General features: G+C 42.4%; 2 long non-coding RNA genes across 3 annotated transcripts in view; one reads left to right on the top strand and one right to left on the bottom strand.

The window, feature by feature from the left end:
* Positions 1 to 19,831, top strand: part of LOC125910171 (uncharacterized) — a 372,309-nt gene that overhangs the window by 17,233 nt on the left and 335,245 nt on the right. The window lies entirely within an intron of this gene.
* Positions 5,132 to 10,628, bottom strand: LOC125910178 (uncharacterized). Of its 2 annotated transcripts, none has more exons than XR_007453877.1 (3): positions 10,231 to 10,628; positions 8,384 to 8,605; positions 5,132 to 5,370 (listed from the first exon to the last, which is right to left on the bottom strand). It is a non-coding gene; the product is annotated as an uncharacterized LOC125910178 (long non-coding RNA). The 2 variants fall into 2 exon arrangements; XR_007453881.1 differs by having other exon boundaries at positions 8,384 to 8,486.

Below are 19,831 nucleotides of genomic sequence, written 5' to 3'. Positions count from 1 at the left end.
ACACACGCCTGATGAAGTCTTTGACACTGCTCTAGGATCTAGCCAGAGTCATACACCGGAAAAGCAAAAATTAACAGGATATTTGTGACAGTCACCAATTTCACTTGACTCCTAGATGGCAAGAAGCATGACATCATTGGAATCTTTGGCATTTTCAGTGATCTAAATCTTCAGGGAGATGCTTGGCAGATACAATGCTTCTCCACCACATACTGTCCCTACTCCATGCTGGTGTGAATAGCTCAGCAAAGCTTGTTCTTATGACCTGAGCATTAATACTTCTCACGGCTGGTACAGGAAGAGTGAATCCACCATAGAGCCCCTGGGGCCAAATGAACACTTGTTGAAGGTAAAGAATCAGGTGATCGGCCAGTCGCCTGGCATTTGTCAGTGTCCACTGGTTCTGCCCAGAGGGCGACACTAAAGAAGAACGTAGGACCCAATCCTCTCAAAGAGATTATGGCTCCGTTAGAGAGACAAGACTTCCAGAATGAAACAGTATAAGCAAAACCAAGTTGAATGAACACAAACTGATCATTATATAATCTTCTTTGGTTCTCACGTTCCAAAAGGGAGCCATAGGATTCCATTCGTGTGTAGACAGAGAAATCTGGATCTGGCAGCAAGATTTGGAGTTGAGGCAAAGAGAGGCTTAGGCTCTTGGACTAGAAAACATGTCCCTCTCCCTCAGTGGTTATGAAAACCACAGGCCCTTGGCAGAATTGCCACAATCCATCATTCCTTCTTTTTAATCCTTTCACCTGCCCCAGGATGCTCTTAAGCTCTCTCAACTGCCCAGTGTCCCACTCTCTTTCTTTCACTTGAAGGTCTGTCCTCTTTTTGGGTTGCTGGACCTAGTGCCAATGTATGGAGGGGGATGTTTCCCACACCACTAACAAGCATTCTCTGACACCAGCTGGGTGTCCTACAGTTCAACTCAATGCTGACACTATCTGGAGACAGCATCAGATCTTACAGGTACAGGGCCCTTTTCCATAAGACTGTCGCCAGCCCCACTTCAGATACCATTGGCAAGCCCACATTGTTATCTGTGCTTCTGACTTACTAGCTGCAAATGAGCAGTTCCTGAGACCTGCTTCTCAGGTTTAACATATTAGAGCAGCTCACAAAACTTTGAGAAACATTTCACTTACCAGATCATCAATTTCTTATAAAAGGATACAACTTAGGGAGAGCCAGATTGAAGAAATGCACAGGGCAAGGTATGGGGAAAGGGTGTGAACTTTCCTGCCCTCTCTGGGTGTAGTCTCCCCACATCTGCGTGGTTTCACCAACCTGGAAGCTCTCTGAACCCCACCCTTGTGGGTTTTCACGAAGGCTTGATTATATAGGCATGATTCATGAAATCATTGATATTTGGGGTTGATTCCACTTCCAACCCTTCTTCTCCCCACCAGGTTGAACTGGAAGTTCTGACCCTCTAAAGAAATGATTGGCTCTCACGGCACCTGGGTGGCTTAGTCAGTTGAGCATCTGACTCTTGATTTTGGCTCAGTAATGATCCCAGGGTTTGTGGGATCGAACCCTGCATCAGGCTCCGTGCTGAGCATGGAGCCTGCCTAAGATTCTCTCTCTCTCTCTCTCTCTCTCTCTCTCTCTCTCTCTCTCTGCCTCTCTCTCTCTCTCTCTCTCTCTTTCTTTCTCCCCCTCTCCCTCTGGCTTCCTCCCCTGCTTGTGAGGGCTCTCTGTCTAAAATTAAAAAAAGAAAAAATGGTTGACTCCCCTGGCAACTAACCCCCATCCTTAGATGCTTTCCCAAAGTCACCTCATTAACATAACAAAAGACACCTTACTCACTCTCTACACTTGAGGAAATTTCATAGGTTTTGGGACTGTGAGCCAGGAGCCGTGGATCAAGACCAAATATATATGAGAAGTCTAGTTTAGCCATCTGAATGACCAAATATAGATCTTTCTTATAAATCACGATATGGTTCTTCCCAAAGTCACACTTTCTATTTAGGACCAGTGTCTCTCTCTGAAAATTCAGTATGAAAGTGTGTTCCTCTTGTAGTATTACCTGACTTTTCCTTTTTAGAACCATACTCTTGCCAGTACTGAGCATGTGTATTTGGTATTTACCAATAATGGCTATGAATAATTTAAGAAAACATTCCCATTTTCACAGAAGCCTTGGGTAGGAGGGCATATTTCAAGGCCGGACTTGGGATGTAGGACTGTTGGCCTCAGGACCTTAAGATCTGATCAAGGGAGTAAACCACCTACTCAGCCCTCAGCAGGCAGGACCCAGGACAGATGAAGATCTATATAGGCCTCTGGCCTTAAAAAAATAAAAACAAAGATGTGGCTTCCTAGTGTATCGTCATAGGTGGTTTAACACAAAAATTATGCAAAAATGTAAAATAAAGAAGTCCATTAGTAAAATTCTGTCCCCCCCCCCCGTGGCAACTATTTCCATGTTTTGTTCAGATAACAGTTTTTATTTTTTCCCTGCTCAGTGTGCCTGATAGAACATCTAGCTGCACCAGGCACCCCTAATGGAATAACTGGGCAATCTAGTGTCACTTGTACAAAGTCTCATATTTCAGATCATGACTGAGGTACTGTCTGTGGAAAGTTGGTCAACCAATCCTCTACACCTGCAGGGCCTGATCCCAGTCAGGGACATCTTTGGCTTCACATCTCTGTGGTTCCTCCAATGCAGAGAAGAGACGCGGGGGCCACAGCGTCTTGTCAGGCCAGGTTGACGCTGATCTGTACTTGGCCATGGGTTTGAGCATCAGCTGGGCTTGGAACCTGAGTGTGCTCACTCCTGCAGCCTCTAATCAGTCAGCTCTTTGCCTGTTTGGATGCTAGAACTACTTCAGGGGTTAGTCCAGGGCCATCGGTCATCACTGACAGCCTTCTTTGGGTCACTCCATCTGTGGGCCCACAGTAGAGTCTACCCAGGCTTTGTTCCCTTCCTTTGAATGCCAAAGAAAAACAAGTCAGAGGCAAAATCTCCAGGAAAATCCCGTTTTAAGCCTACAGATATCATTGACCTTTGTTCTTTTTCCTTGTAGAAACATAACAATGTCATTTAAAGGAGGGGACACTTCAGCACCACTTAGGAACTATCCTATCCACATTCAAAGTGGGTGCTTTGTTTGTGCCTGTTTTATATTTAACCAAGATATCCCAGTTCACCTTCAGGGTAAATGTTTTTTGCTGGGGGGGCGGGTATTATTCCCGCTTTATAGATGAAACACTGAGTCTCAAAGATAGTAAGTAATTTCCCCAAGCTCACCCTGCTAGTAAGTGATAGAGTTTGGATTTGAATGAAGCTTTGCCGAATTCCAGAGCTCCTCATCTTCCATTTCCATGCTGTGGCTTTTTATCATCGATTTCAAATAATTACTTCTGTGAGCCTCCCCTCAATAACAAAGGACTTAACAAAACCGTGTGTACCAGAGCACGCCCGAAGGTGTAGTACAAGAACCTGTTTGCCTCAGAACCTGCAGGACTGTGTGTGGAGAAGGGAGAAGATTATCAACGTATTGAATCTACAGGTGACCTGGGCCTGACCCATTACTTACTGAATCTCTATGTCTGGAAATACATATTAGGACAGCGCGTCTTTAGTGAAGCCCCCAAGTGATGGCTAATGCCAACTAAAGCCATATGGTGGAGGGGTGCCTCATGAAGAAGAATGAGTACCTTGAGGGAAATCTAATTTCTGTAGACTCTACCAAGATTAGAGTGGGAAACAGCTTATTCTTCAGGATGCCATGGAGGGCGTATGCTCATTATTTATTGTACAGGTGGAACAGAGATGCTATTTCTTTGTGTACTTACACACAGCTTCGGAACAGAATGGAATTGCCCACCTTTTTGAGCGTGGTTCCTTTTTGTTGGCATGAAAAAGACAAAAGAACCCCACGGCCCTCAGACCCTGATGTCAGAGTCCATGGCTCTGGCAAGGTCTCTCCTTCACAAAGGCAAGTAAACAGAATTATGCAGATTGGGTTGGCAAAGTCATTGCCTCTGAAACAAACCCAAAAGCCACAGACACCCACCAAATTGCATGAAACAGAGTTGTGGCCAAGAGGAAGTACATGGCGGCTTCAAATGCAGTGAAACAAAACGCTACCAATATGGCTGTTGGTATGTTGGCATCGTTGGTGAAAACAATCAGTTACCCCTTTAGGACCGGAGAAGGTCAGATGTTGTACCAGAAGTACTAACAGCATCCTCCTCCCAGAAGCCAGATAGAGAGGGAAACATTTCAGCCGAGGTGCAGGCAGGAATGAGGAAAGGTGCTTCAGTTAAGCAGACACACCAGCGGGGTCATTCGATATCCAGCGTTTGAAGAGACCTGTGTCACGTGTTCAGTAGAGATTGGAGCTCGTGTGTTTTTTAAAAAATAATATAAATGGAATTCTTGGAAATGTTTCACTGTCCTTTATTCAGTAATAATGAGCTGTCTCGATGCTAAGAATTTCACTTTTATTATCTTATTCATTATTCACAAAACTCTGAGGTGGGATTGACCCCACCCATAAACTACTGGGAAGGAAAGCAGGGTTCAGGAAAGGTGAGTGGCTCGCCTGTCACCACATGCCCAGTCGCAGAGACCATCTGGCCCCGCAGCTCTGATTCTGGCTGATTCACCCTATTCCTGCATTGTCTCTGCATCCCCATCATGATTCTTTGCTAACAGCAGGCTACGCCTGGTCCAAAATGAGAATTTTTCCTCTACATGCTGGCTGCTCCATGAATGCTGGGTCTGGCTAGCCTCTCTTGTTACAGTTTTGAAAATGACCTGTGGCGCGGGGTCCAAACTGCCTCTCAGGTACTGTATCTGTCCCTGCTTTCTGATGGAGAAAGCTAGACAGGTGCAAAGGACCCATTTTTGAGCTGTGATAGGCTGTGGTGGAGAGCATACGTTGGAGAGACAGACTTCCTGGGTTTGAGCCCTGCCCCATGACTTACTAGCTGTGTGCAGGTGACGTTCAGGTCACTAAGCTGCCTCCTCCTCATTCCTGTAATTTGCAAACTGATCTGGGGATGTAAGTGTGGAACGGTCGCAGGGAGGATGGATGAGTTAATATATTAGACGAATGAATAGGTGTTTAGAATGGTGACTAGCGCAAAGTGAATGCCCCGTAGATAGCGTTGCTGTTTGTTGCTGTCATTAAAGGTTAATAATTAGAAAGTTTGGGGTCATCAGTATGGCGATATGCAACATTATTCAAACAATACACAACAAGCACAACCGACAGGAACTTTCAGATAAAACGAGAGTGTGGATGCTGGCCCAGACCACCTGTCTTCACGTCTTGGCTTGACACGCTCCAGCTGTGTGACTTTGGGTGGCTTGCTCAACTTGTTCTTGCCTCGGTTTTCCCCCTGAGAAAAGGTAATAGTAAGAGTGTTTATGCCAAAGGAATACTGTAAAGATTAACAACAGGTTAACATTTCTAAAGTGTGTGAGAAGAGCCTGGGACAGAACAGGAACTGTCTATTGCTTAATGACAACTCAAAAGACCGGCTTAAGGCCACATGCTTGCTCAAAACTGGGGCTTTTCTAACCAGCTACTCTAAGCGTGTGGCTCGGGCAGCTTTGCCAATCGTTGAAGTCAGACTTGTTAGCAAATTCTGGGAATGTGTGAGCCTCAGTTTATGGACACCAAATCTCAGTAACCCTTAGACTGAAGGCCTTAGTGGCTTATGTGATCACACACAAAAATAAAAATAGTGAGAACTGGAGAAAAAAGAAAAAAAAGGCTTGCAGTTTTGGATCTGTTCTCTGACCATTGAGAAAACTCTCGTAGGCACCGGCACCGTAGACCACAGATGATACTCTGAGGAATTCAGGCCTCGGGCAGCGTGCTCTTCCTCTGATGCTGTGAAAATCCCCTTTCACACCATGGGAAATGTGGGAGGAGGGCAGCAGCATGAACAGCCACCCACTTACGGGCACCAGGAGGCCCTGCCCAGGGCAACCCCAAAGAGAGCATCCTTTGGCAATGCCGACACCTAGTTCAGTGCCATTTGGGTGAGCGCCTCTGCAGGAGACACGAAGAAGCATCTCGCGGGGCGAAGAACATAGATTTTGCAGTTAGTCAAGCCTACACTGAGTTCCTGCTCCGTTGCATGCCAGCCACAGGACCTGAGACAACTTACTTAGACCCTCTGAGCCTTCATTTCCTCAACCTTACAATGGGGATAATAATGCCTGCTTATACAGCGACTTTGATGTTTTTTTTCTTTAAAAAATTTTATATTGTGCATCTAACACAGCAACGGGAACATGGATCGTGGCTCCCCATCTACAGCAGCAGTGTGTTTATTGTGTACTTGCAAAGTAGACAGGTACTGTGTTAGGCACTTAGGATCCATTATGTCCCTTTATAAGGTTCTATGAGATAAGTTCTATTGACTCTTTTCTCTATAAATGAAGAAATTTAGGGTTGGCCAGCTGAAATGACCTTCCCAAGTCACATGGCTAGGATGTGTGAGACCCATGGCTCCATCGTGGTTTTTTCTGAGTCTCAGCTCAACTCGTGCGCTTTTCCTACCCCTTTCACACACCCTTTATTTCATTCCAGGGCGTGCAGGCCTCCAAAGGCAAACATATGGCATTGAAGACCACCTGCCCTTATAGCCGATATATGGACTACAGTGTTACTGATCAGTAAAGTTAGCCAAGGGACCTTGTTTATTCTCAGGACTTGAGTAACAACTCAGGGCAGCTGGGAGTGAGTGGAGCGGAGCCAGGCAGCAGACCTGACGGATCCTGTTGGATGCGGTTCATCTTCAGAAGGAAGATGCACTTGAGAGGCTGACTCTCAGGTCTTGTAATCCTGTAGATCTGAAATAACCTGCTCCAGAAGAGACCAGAGGAGTTTTGCTGTTACACAACAGGTTCGGAAGGATCACACTGGCTTAATTAAAGCCTTCTGGTTGATACTCTAGCACATGATTGTCAGTGGTGTTATCACTCATTTTTATCCTTGAATGAGGGCCCTGAATACCTTTCAGTGTTTCACTGGGTGTGTTGTCACCTCCTTGCCTTTTTTTTTTTTTTTAAAGCGTATATATTTATTTTTGAGAGAGAGACAGCATGAGTGGTGGAGGGGCAGAGAGAGAGGGAGAGAGATCCCAAGCAGGCTCGGCCCTGTGAGCCAAAGCCCCATGTGGGGCTCAGACTCATGAAACCATGAGATCATGACGTGAGCCGAAACCAAGAATGAGACGCTTAACTGACTAAGCCGCCCAGGCGCCCCTCACCTCCTTGACTTCTATTACTCCTTCTCATATTAGTGAATCCCAGGAAGCCTCATGGGCCTCCAAATTTGAAACCTAAATGCACCTGAACGTTCAGTGAAACACTGGTTTTATAGTTTTACAAGAGCAGCTCATTTAAAGCAGGGAATCCTTCTAAGTAATGGACTTCACCTACCCTAGCTTAGGTGAGAGATGAGCAAATAAAACAGGACCAGCAAACGACCCTCATAGCACAGGAAGTGTTCCCTCGTGGGCTTCGGGTCCAGGACCTTCTCCATAGACTTGAAACCAAAATGAAATTGATAGGCACACACACAGGGGCGCACGTCTGAGGCACCTCACGCTGTGTGCGATTTGGGCTTTTCTGGTTAGAGGTGCCTTTGTGCGGAATGAGATGGTTATCTTCTCAAAGGAGTAGAGAGCTTGATCTTACCGCCAAGGTGGTGGGTAGGTTTTATTGCTCTCTTACAGACATGGTCTTGGGGATGGCACACGTACCGGTAAACATGAGTTACCGCTCAGCTTCCTAACAGTCCGCCATGTCTGTCCCCATTAAATGGGTCCGATACACAAGTACAAGGTGGCTGTGTCGCAGCCGCCACGAGGAGTCTTCAAAATTGCTTCAGGCCACTCCGCTCGGCTTGTTGGGCTACTTCTCTCTCTGCTCTTTGTTGTGTTTACAGCTTGTTCCACGTTGGCTACGTGCTATGGCTCTCGTTCTCCCTGTAACTCTTGCATCCATGAGCCATTTCCAGTCCTGTTAGCTAGAACAGAGGCAGTCAGTGCCTCTCCCAATTCCCTGACGTCCTGAATGTCATGTGGATTCCCTTCCATGTGAATGGCCTGTTACAGTAAACATCACAACTCTCTGAGTGCTTTTTCAGGCTGCGGGAGAATGCCAAGCCTCCTGCTCAGGTAGCCTGAAGTCCCAGGGAGTTAACACCCCTAGGAACAGACAACCACCAATGACCCTTGGGAGTTGGTACATAAATAGCTCAGTTTCCTCGTGCCTAGGATGGACCAATTCTGAACTATGTTCTATATACTCTCCTGGAGATTCTCCTGGACCCATTTTGCTCTCCTCCACTGGTGCTTCCTGGAATCACCTCCCAAATCAACGAATTCTACTTACCTCTTGGTCTCAGAGTCTGCTTCTCAGAGTGTCCAACGTACAATACTCCAGTTTTCGATATGAGCCTCCTCCAGCACATGAACCAGCGTCTGCCTCTGGAGCTCTGCAGTAAGAGATCCCAGCCCCTAAATGCTACCATAGCCCTCCTGAGAAATGTTCCAGGCAAACATGACCTTCACCCAGGTTGCTCCGGGCCAGAGGGGCTTCAGACATTTCAATGAACTAAATTGATGGAGAATTACACGATTTATGCAAGTGAATAGACAGAGTGAACAGTTTGTGAGGAACTTTCTCAAATTACTTGGGCATTTCAGCAATCATTTTATATAAACCTGGCTTACTGTGGAGAAGTAATACAGTATGGTGGTTAAGAGCTTGGGCCCTGGAGTCATGTTACTTTGGGACGGAGTAGTTAATCTCTTTAGGTCACAGTTCTTTTGACTATAAAATGGGGAGGATAATAAGAGAACCTACCTCAGTTGTTGTGAGAGTCAAATGCCATAATACTAAAACTATTGTTCTAGAGATTTACGCCTGATACATATCCACATATGTACTAGCCGTCATTAATATGCCATGATATGTCCCATGGCATAAAATAGGGCATTATGCCCTTTTTTAAGAAAGAGAAAAATATGTATGGATAAGACACAAATCTGTAGATTTCATTTTCCTGCTAAATAATAAATGAAGATTTGGGTTGGCATTTGGGGGGATGGGATATGATCCCACTGGATTAACACATTGCTCCTGGTTTGGGGACTTGTTGCCTAGAAGCAGAGCCCAACATGGGCATTCTTGTATTAGTAATTTATTGTGAGGGAGTTCTCTCAGGTAAAACCTGGAAGGGAGTGAGGAAGGCAGGATAGGACAGAGAAAGTAGCTAAGCAAAGAAAGATGTAGTTCAGTTGAGTTTAGATTTAGCCCAATCTCTGATCCCAGAAGGCTACGGAATGTGAATGGCTCTACAGAATTATTCTATATTGAGGCAAGGGGGCAGCACTTTTGTACCCCATGTCAGTCCGTCCCTGTGTGGGACACCTGTGGGAGAAGGCGTAACCTTCTAGGTATTTCTGGGGGATGTGCCTTTCTTTTGAGGAGGACAATTCTCAGCACAGTGGTGCAGCTGTGAACTGTTAGCAGCCACCATTCCCAGTAGCTGGGGGATGGGTACCCCGTTTGGTAAAGAAAAACTAAGGGGGACCTCAACAGCCAATATTTAACTCTATTTTCATAAAATGTGTATCATATTATCTACAATAATTTCTGCTATGATAATTAGAAAAAAATCCACCAATGTTTATCCTGCTTCTTGATTGATTGGTAACACAAAATATACCAGTAATCTGCTCCCTCCCTACCCCTCCCCTCCCAAGCATGTGACTTCTTGCTGTACATAATAGTCATTGGCTATTACTAAGAAACACTTGTATGAGCATATCTCCTTCTGGTGCCTCCTAAAACTTCCTGCTAGGCTTGGGGATTCTGAATTTACTTTCAGATCTCATTTGGGCATCATCTCTACATCTAGAAAAATCTTGGCATGGGAAGGCAATTCTGTCCAGTGAGTTTATGAGAAACTCACTAGCCTGTCTTTAGACAGACTATAATGCACAGCAATATACTTTGTGCCTCAAGGACTAAAATCTTAGACCGTCCCATCCTCTTTCTAAAAAGTCATTTTCTATTCATCTTCTCCTTCACACCATAACTATTCTTTTTACTAATGGCTAACAGAGTTGGCAAGAAAAGTGGGGCATTGAGAGAACACTGAGAAAAAAAAAAAAAAAAAAAAGAACACTGGATTAAGAATTAGGAGGCCCAAGCATGAATCCTGATTTTACTACCTATCAGTTGTGCAGACCTCAGCAAGTCCTTTTCCTTTTTTTTTCAAAGTTTATTTTGAGAGAGAGAGAACCTGCACGCGCACGTGTGCACGCGCGCTCTCTCTCTCTCTCTCTCTCTCTCTCTCTAGCAGAGGGAGAGCCAGAGAGAGAGGGAGAAAGAAAATCCCAAGCAGACTCCACACTGTCAGTGCAGAGCCTGATGTGAGAGTCGATGTCACAAACCATGACATTATGACCTGAGCTAAAATCAAGAGGTGGGCGTTTGACTGGGCCACCCAGGCTCCTCCATCCTTTCATTTTTTATGAAACTGGTTCAAAAGACCTGCCCTGAGTCCTTCACAGGATGATTGTGTGATCAGCTGAAAATAAACACATACTAATGGGCTTTATAAAACAATGTCTATCCTGCTTGGGATTCTCTCTCCCTCTGCCCCTCCCCTGCTCGTGCTCTGTCTCTCTCAAAATAAATAAATAAATAAATAAATAAATAAATAAATAAATAAATAAGTGTCTATTTACAAACGAGAGAAGTTTCACATGGAACATTATTTAGTAGCCTGTCAATTCTTTTTTTATTTCTTTCAGCACTTAAACTTTTTTTCTCAACCAGTATTCTAGCAGTGGGAGGAGCCAGCTGTCTCACCTCTGTGCTTCTAAAATTGGGGCTATCTGATGTCTTTTGGAGGTCCTCTGTCCGAGGCTCTGGTTTCCACTCTTCCCCAAGACAGGACCTCTCGTCAGCACACCTGCTCCCACCTGGCCCTGTACTTGGGTCCTCTTTCCGAGCCTGACCAGGATTTGCCTTGTTTCCCTGCAGCTGAGTTTTAGTCTTAATAAAGCCAGCCCCGCCATGTGCAATTGCTCCTAAAGACAAGTTTTCCTTGGTTCTATGCTAGAGTCATGCTTCCCTGCTGAGACATCCACCCTTGCCTGCATTTCTAAGGGTGACCTGGCTAGAGATTCCTCATTGCTGTATTTACTGATCCCCTCACTACCTCCTAGGATTATTTATGATATAAGTACCATAAAGAGAAGAAGCGAACGGTGTAATCAAGCTAGGGGATGGGAATTTGGGTTACTATCTTATGGAGGGTCAGGAAGATCTCTGATAAAGTATCCTATCTCAGCTGCCATCTTTTTCTGTTTGCTTCACGTCTTCTTACTTAAAAAATCCTTTATAATCATTTTAATGAGCTTCTGGTAAGAGGCCAAAGATAAGTATAGCCCATCAATATTAAATGAAATTATAACTGTGTTTTCTAACACAACTTAATCACACCTTATTCTTCTTTAGATCTGTTAGACTAAATAGGCTTATGAAAAATTTAGATATCCCTACCTGGACTCAGTTTCACATGAGATCCTGTATTAAGGATTTTCCTAATCCCTAGAGATCCTTGCCACAAGCAGTCAAATTCTATTAGAAGGTATTAACCTAAAAGCACACAATACCATTTTCAAACATTTAACAGTTTAAAATCAGTTTCTCAGTGATACCACCAAGATCTTCATACGTTTTTAATCTTGCAAATAACATGTGGAAAATTGATATCCAGTCTGTCTGGAATTGTTATGTACCCCGTCTGAACACAGAAAAATAAATTTCTCTTACGGAGTTTGAAGTTTTTTTCCCCAAGTCCTTAGCATTTAAATTTCTGGGGTGAATGCTTTCCTCCTATAACCTCACTTATAAGCCTACTTTGGAAACGGGACTCTGTTATACGTTCAACAAACATTATTTCTAATTTTTTCCTGAGGTACATTAACTTACCATGAAGAGGGCACACTAACGTGATGTATAAATCAATGCATAGTTATTAATGGGCTAATAATGGTCTGTCAGGCTTTAATAGCCTGACGACCACCTAATACAGAAGTTAACAGCAGGAGAGCCATGAAATCTTGCGTCTGCTTCCTATTCTTTTTTTTTTTCAATATATGAAGTTTATTGTCAAATTGGTTTCCATACAACACCCAGTGCTCATCCCAAAAGGTGCCCTCCTCAATACCCATCACCCACCCTCCCCTCCCTCCCACCCCCCATCAACCCTCAGTTTGTTCTCAGTTTTTAACAGTCTCTTATGCTTTGGCTCTCTCCCACTCTAACCTCTTTTTTTTTCCTTCCCCTCCCCCATGGGTTTCTGTTAAGTTTCTCAGGATCCACATAAGAGTGAAACCATATGGTATCTGTCTTTCTCTGTATGGCTTATTTCACTTAGCATCACACTCTCCAGTTCCATCCACGTTGTTACAAAAGGCCATATTTCATTCTTTATCATTGCCACGTAGTATTCCATTGTGTATATAAACCACAATTTCTTTATCCATTCATCAGTTGATGGACATTTAGGCTCTTTCCATAATTTGGCTATTGTTGAGAGTGCTGCTATAAACATTGGGGTACAAGTGCCCCTATGCATCAGTACTCCTGTATCCCTTGGGTAAATTCCTAGCAGTGCTACTGCTGGGTCATAGGGTAGGTCTATTTTTAATTTTCTGAGGAACCTCCACACTGCTTTCCAGAGCGGCTGCACCAATTTGCATTCCCACCAACAGTGCAAGAGGGTTCCCGTTTCTCCACATCCTCTCCAGCATCTATAGTCTCCTGATTTGTTCATTTTGGCCACTCTGACTGGCATGAGGTGGTATCTGAATGTGGTTTTGATTTGTATTTCCCTGATAAGGAGCAACGTTGAACATCTTTTCATGTGCCTGGTGGCCATCCGGATGTCTTCTTTAGAGAAGTGTCTATTCATGTTTTCTGCCCATTTCTTCACTGGGTTATTTGTTTTTCGGGTGTGGAGTTTGGTGAGCTCTTTATAGATTTTGGATACTAGCCCTTTGTCCGATATGTCATTTGCAAATATCTTTTCCTATTCCGTTGGCTGCCTTTTAGTTTTGTTGGTTGTTTCCTTTGCTGTGCAGAAGCTTTTTATCTTCATAAGGTCCCAGTAATTCATTTTTGCTTTTAATTCCCTTGCCTTTGGGGATGTGTCGAGTAAGAGATTGCTACGGCTGAGGTCAGAGAGGTCTTTTCCTGCTTTCTCCTCTAGGGTTTTGATGGTTTCCTGTCTCACATTCAGGTCCTTTATCCATTTTGAATTTATTTTTGTGAATGGTGTGAGAAAGTGGTCTAGTTTCAACCTTCTGCATGTTGCTGTCCAGTTCTCCCAGCACCATTTGTTAAAGAGACTGTCGAATAGCCAAAGTAATTTTGAAGAAGAAGACCAAAGCAGGAGGCATCACAATCCCAGACTTTAGCCTCTCCTACAAAGCTGTAATCATCAAGACAGCATGGTATTGGCACAAAAACAGACACATAGACCAATGGAATAGAATAGAAACCCCAGAACTAGACCCACAAACGTATGGCCAACTAATCTTTGACAAAGCAGGAAAGAACATCCAATGCTTCCTATTCTAACAACAACAACAACAACAACAACAACAACAAGAAACTAACGTGTTAAAGCTGCAGCTTCAAAGGGTTCAATGGCATCCTCTTTGAGGTGAAACATTTATCTTTTAAAATTGTCTTCAAAGTAGCTGGGCGCTATATCCTCGACTGTGGTTATCTGATGGTGAAATGGGTGTGTTTTAGTGCAGTGAGTGCTTAGCTTATCATCTTCTCACTTATTGCAAACTGTTTACAGCCTTCCTTTCACGGGACGCCGTTGAGTCCTGGGGACACAAAACGAAAGACACTTCTCTCTTCCTCTTCGACTGATAGTCAAGTGGCATAGAGAATGAGTTAATAATTACAAGTATGGGTGTTCGGTCCCAGAGGCACCCAACCTTTCCTTTAGGAGTCTATCCAGAGGCAACGATTCTAGGGAAGAAAGCAGTGTTCTGAGCTTCCAAGGAGGTAAGCATTATTATTGATGGAAGGCATCCTAGGAACGCTAAAGTTCCAAAATGGTAGGGTCTGTGTCTGTTCATCTTTCTGTCATCACTTAGCACTGCGTTAGTACACAGTAGATCATCAGTAAATATTGGTTGAAGGAAAGAAGGGCAGTGGGTAAAATATATGTTCAATACAGTATCAAATGGATTTGTGTGTGTGTGTGTGTGTGTGTGTGTGTGTGTGTGTGTGTATCTAAAACTACTGATGCTAATTGACATCTCCATACTCCCTCAGCTTTAGAGTTGTTTCTCACTGGCAGCAACCAATCAGTGCTTCAGACACAGTTGCTTACCTAAGCAATGGGTTTAAGAATGACTGATAGCCATTCAACTGGATTATAAAATAGATCATTTTTATTTTTCGGATATCTAAATAAGGCTTCCATTCTTACTGCCCCTATTGTATATTCCCCATACAACAGAGTAAGCTTTTTAAAGAAGAGAGTAAGATTCAGATAAAATGTAGGAAATAGTTAAATTACTTGTCAAATATCTATTGAGAGTCTTTTATGGGCCAGGCTTTGTAAGAAATCCTGGAGATAAGAAGATGAAAAGACACAGTCTCTATCCTCAAGGTGTTTAGAGTCTTTGAGGGAGAAAGCTGCTGAAACACACAATGTGGTATAGGCTGTATTATTAAGGTATATGTAAGATGCTGTGAGACCACAGAGGAGGGAAACTGATTAGACTGTATGGGATGAGGTAGAATTGCTTATCAGGGAAGATTTCTGGGAGAAAATGATGCATTGGCTGAATATTATAAGTAAGGATTAGGTTATCTAGGTGGTAATGGAGAAAAGGAATATTTCTTACAAACATGAAGAGGCCAGAGATTATGATGTGTGACAGTAATGGAAAGTTAGCTATGTGTAGCATTCAAGGCCAGGGTAAGGAGAGGAGACTAAAAAGAGATGGTGGAAAATGGTCATTGCAGCGCTATTCACAGTAACCAAGACGTGGAACATAGCTGATGTGTCCTGCTAAGAGATGAGTGGGCAAAGAAAATACGGGCTGCACATACAATAGAATATTATTCAGTCTTAGCAAGAGAAGAAAGTCCTACCACATGTAACACCAAATATGAACTTGGAGGACTTACGCTGAGTGAAATATGCCATTCACAGAAAACTGTGATTCCACTTACCTGAGCTGTGTAAAATAGACTCATAGAAACAGGGACTGCAGTAGTGGTCATAGGGGGAAATGGGGAGCTGTTATTCCCTGGGCTCTAAGTTTCAGTAATGCAAACTGAAAAAGTTCTAGAGACCTTCCTTATACTGCTCATAGTTAACAATACGGTAATTGTGCACTTCAACATTTTTTAAAAAGAGGAGATCTCATCTTGAGAGTTCTTACCACACATACACACAGAAGGAAGGTTTTGGATATGTCTGTTTCCTTGATTCCACATGATGATGGCATCATGGGTGTTGACACGCCCACACTCATTAAACCACACATTAAATACATACAGTTCTTTGTATATCACTTATACCTCAATAAAGCTGTTAAAAAAAAAAGAGAGATGGGGGAATTGGGACAAAAAATATTAAGTGGAGTCCAATTATGAAGAACCATAACCATGCAAAAGAATTCAGATTTTATTCTATAAAGAATTTGAAAGTTCTGACCAGGGAAGTAATGTCAGATTAGGATTTTAGAAGTATGGTACCGTCTGCATAGGAAATCATGCCTAGATTCAGGGAGATGACTTAGAAGGTTGTGATCAGTAATGAGAGCCTGAAAAACATATATGGTTAAGAAAAGGAATGTTTCTGAATCACGTAGGAGAGGTTATAGAGAAGAAGGAGAGAAGAGATACTTAGAAGAGATGCTTGCTGGAATGAGCTCCCAAGAAGTTAGAATGGAGTTGAATCTATAGCTCAGGCAGGAATTAGACTTTCACAAGAGAGTCTTCTTTCCCGTGAATTTATGAATCAAATTTGTCAGCTGTCCATAAAAGTAGATAATGAGGTAAGAATCTCATTACCACGCCGTTCTTGCTGTGAAGGAATGGGATACCATTCCCTTCACTTTCATTCAAACCAAACTATAGTACTTCTGTGGGCAGGGTCTGTGTGTTATTCTTTTTTTTATACACTCATATCTGATACAGTAAATGAAGCATCGTAGATAACAAGTAGATCTGCTTTCTTTCTTGCAATTCATTATGGAGTAGGTATCTCATGGATCCAGTTGGTGAGTAGCTGTGTATTTAAGACTTTATGAATAACTTGCGGCTTAATAGCCTTTAGAATTAGCCTCGGTCATAGCTTTTCTTGAGACACAACTGTATACAAGTGCCACAAATATATGTGGCCACATATGGCCACAAGTGCCACTGTGCTTTTATGTTCTTTTATTAGATTTATTACATAACAGATCCTTAAAGAAAGGATACGTAGGAGGGAGTCTTTGTTGGTTTATAGTTGATCTTGAGAAACTCAGAAATATGGAGAGAATAAGTGATGAGAATATTCTTTATGAGAATGCATGTTTTATGGCTCCAACACTTGTTGGCATGTCTAGAGGGCAGAAGATCTAATCGCACAGGAATATAACGAAGGCTCTTGTGTTCATGTCGGGGACTTTGTAGAACACCAAGTTTAAGAACTCCCTGACAGCGTTTTTGGTCTCCAAGAATACTAGCAAAGAAGTAGAACTGTAATTTGAAGTTTTCATGGGATTCAGTTCAACTAGAAGTTGTGTATTGAGTACCTACTATTCATAATGGACTGCACTCAAGGTTACTGTGCTTTTATGGCATTAAAAGTAAAAGCACCACCTACGTGAAGATAATTTGTGGGATAAAGACTTTATCTGGCAGAGAAATACTAACTCATACCTTTCTTTGAGCCCTGGGCCAGGGCATAAATCTTCGTTATTAGAGCCAGCGATCATTTTCAACCGTGACTTGCCATGTTCATCAGTGTGCAAGCTGCATAGCCTTATGTAGGAGCCCTGACTGTTGTGAAAATATAGAATACAAAACTGAACGGGACTGGTCCCTGACCCCAAGCACTCTAGTCCTGATCAGAAGGGGCATACACAGCCAGACATCCAAGTGACAGTAATACAAGGTGAAGAAGCATTCAGTGTGCTAATTGAGGCACACGCACACAATTCCATAGATATCTCTAAAACTGCAGGAAATCAGACATACATTTCTGTCCCGTAGCAGCATGACATTGTGAGGAGGCTGTCACAGGATTTATTCAGCCTGATAACAAATCTAGACATTCGATGATGGAGGGGAAACATCTGTGAAAATATGAGTGGTCCCATTATATATAAATACTCAGATAATATTTTAATTAGAGTTTCATGGCTCTGGAAGTACAGAGCTAACAGTATATCTTTAGGGAAAGTATAAAGATATCATTACAGGCTATAGTAAGCGTTGCTCAGGGTTTTGAACAATGTAGTCAAATGAGGTCACAACTAATTATGGGGATTATTTTTCAAAAAGAAGTGATGCTTCACACATCGCCTAGTGAACATACAGGTTACATTAATCCATAGAGAAAGTAAAGTTTACAGATATAAATATGTCAAAAAAAAGTAGAGGATTCATAAAATACTTTTTTGAGGGAAATGAGAATTTCATAGTATTTGTAGGGGATGTCAAAAGCAATCCCTGTTTTTTCTTTTGATAGCTGGTGCTTCCAGGTGAGAGAAATGATGGTATGAGTGGGTTATGGATCTCTCCAAGGAGGATATCTTTGGCTCTAAGGGTGAGCTGGTACGTAGAAAGCACAAGAGACCACAACTCTTATTCTAGCAACCAAAATAACCTGGATAAACTCCAAAATAATAATCTCTTTTTTCAACTCATAAAGAGCTTAGAATATGATTCAAAAGAACTTAAAGTAACTAGCTTCCAGAAAATGACAAATCTTTCACAAAAGAAAGGACATCTGTGGCTGTTCTAATCTAACAGAGTATTGGGCGATCTAAGCTTCCATAGATAGGAAAAAGGAGAACGAGCCAAAACATCAAGTGGTTGAAGAGCATATAGACAGTCCTGAGAGGTTAGAATTCCAGTGCCCCCTAGCCACAGAATGAATCTGAAGCATGTTCCAAACCTTTCTCTTAAGGATATGCCAAGGGCTCGGAGATAGTAAACTAAACACATAGAGACATGACAGGAGAATTAAGAGAGGCACCCCCTGAAGCAAAGGGTGCTTACTTCAAATGATTGTCAGCTACTCTCCATAGATAGGGAAAGAGCATGAGCGCTGAGGGAAGTCCATCTGATTCTCTTTGGGAATTTATCTCTCAGAGGTTTGGGCGAAGGGCAAGAGAACTGAGAGAAATCCCTTTGAGGCATTAAAGGCCTTCATCAAATGCAAGGTGTCTGTACAGAGATACAGAAAGCTGATGGTGGTATTAGAAAGCAATAAGAACTCCCCAGTTGCTTAATAAGCTGGCAGCCAGCTATAATGCAGAAAGGGAGATCTTTTATGGCGAGGCTGGTGGCTTAACTTTAAATCATAATAAGGATTCTGGAAGTCCACCAGTGCTCAGACCTTAAGTCATACAGAAAAGAAAGCCCTGTTTTACCAACGAAACACTTGAAGGTGATGGAGAACTGAATAAAAGTAAGCAGCTAATCTAGAAGACTGACACATCACGAAATGTGCCATTTTTCTGAGAGTGCATGTTATTTGCTTCACTGTGTACTTTAAAATATATATATATATATATATATATATATATATATATATATATATAAAATAACTACAATACATACGAAGCAAAAGAAACTGTGACACATAGACAACAGAAGAAACAGTCAAGTGACGGAGAGCCAGGGCTGATGGAGAAGTTGACGTGAGACGAAAAACTTAATTGTGATTTTTAAAGTGCTAAAGGAGGTGGAAAAGGTGGACAAAATGTGGGAGCCAATGGGAAGTTTTAGCAGAGACTTGGAAATTATTGAAAAAGCATCAAATAGAAATGCAGTAAGTGCAAAATGAAATAACAGAAATGAACAGTTTATTAGATGGTCAGACTAGATCCAACAATGGAAAGACTCAGTGAACTTAAAACAGGTTAAATAATAATAATAATAAAAAAAAGGATATAAACTGAAGTATATAAAAAAACAAAAACAAAACCTGAAATATTAAAAAAAAACAGTGAAAAAGAAACAATAAACGCCTCGAAGAACACCTAGGCAGTAAACCTTGACATAGGCAATGATTTTGTTTTTAATCTGACACAAAAAGCAAAAGTAACAAAAGTACGAAGAAACAAATGGGACCACACCAAACTACAAAACTTTTGTACCATGAAGAAATTATTAAGAAAATGAAAAGGCAGCCTACTAAATGGGAGAAGGCATTTCTCCTATATCTGATAAGAGTGTAATGTAAAAAAATATGTAAAGAACTATGCCTCAACAGCAAAAACCCCAAACAATCTGTTTTTTAATTCAAAGAAAAATGCCTGGCCGATAGGTACATAAAAAGATACTCAACATCACTCATCGTCAGAGCATTGCAAATCATAACCGCAATAAGACATTACCTTATACCTGTCAGAATGGCTGTTATAGAAAAGCCAAGAAATAACAAGTGTTGGTGAGGATGTGGAGAAAAGGGAACTTTGTGCACTGCTGGTGGGAGGGTAACTTGGTGCAGCCACCATGGAAAACAGAATGGAGGTTCCTCAAAAAATTAAAAATAGAACCACT

Source organism: Panthera uncia, chromosome D1 (genome assembly GCF_023721935.1).
Source record: "Panthera uncia isolate 11264 chromosome D1, Puncia_PCG_1.0, whole genome shotgun sequence".
NCBI classification, from domain to species: domain Eukaryota; kingdom Metazoa; phylum Chordata; class Mammalia; order Carnivora; family Felidae; genus Panthera; species Panthera uncia.
Note: the sequence above shows the minus strand (reverse complement) of the source record. Positions and strands in the feature narration are given on the sequence as shown.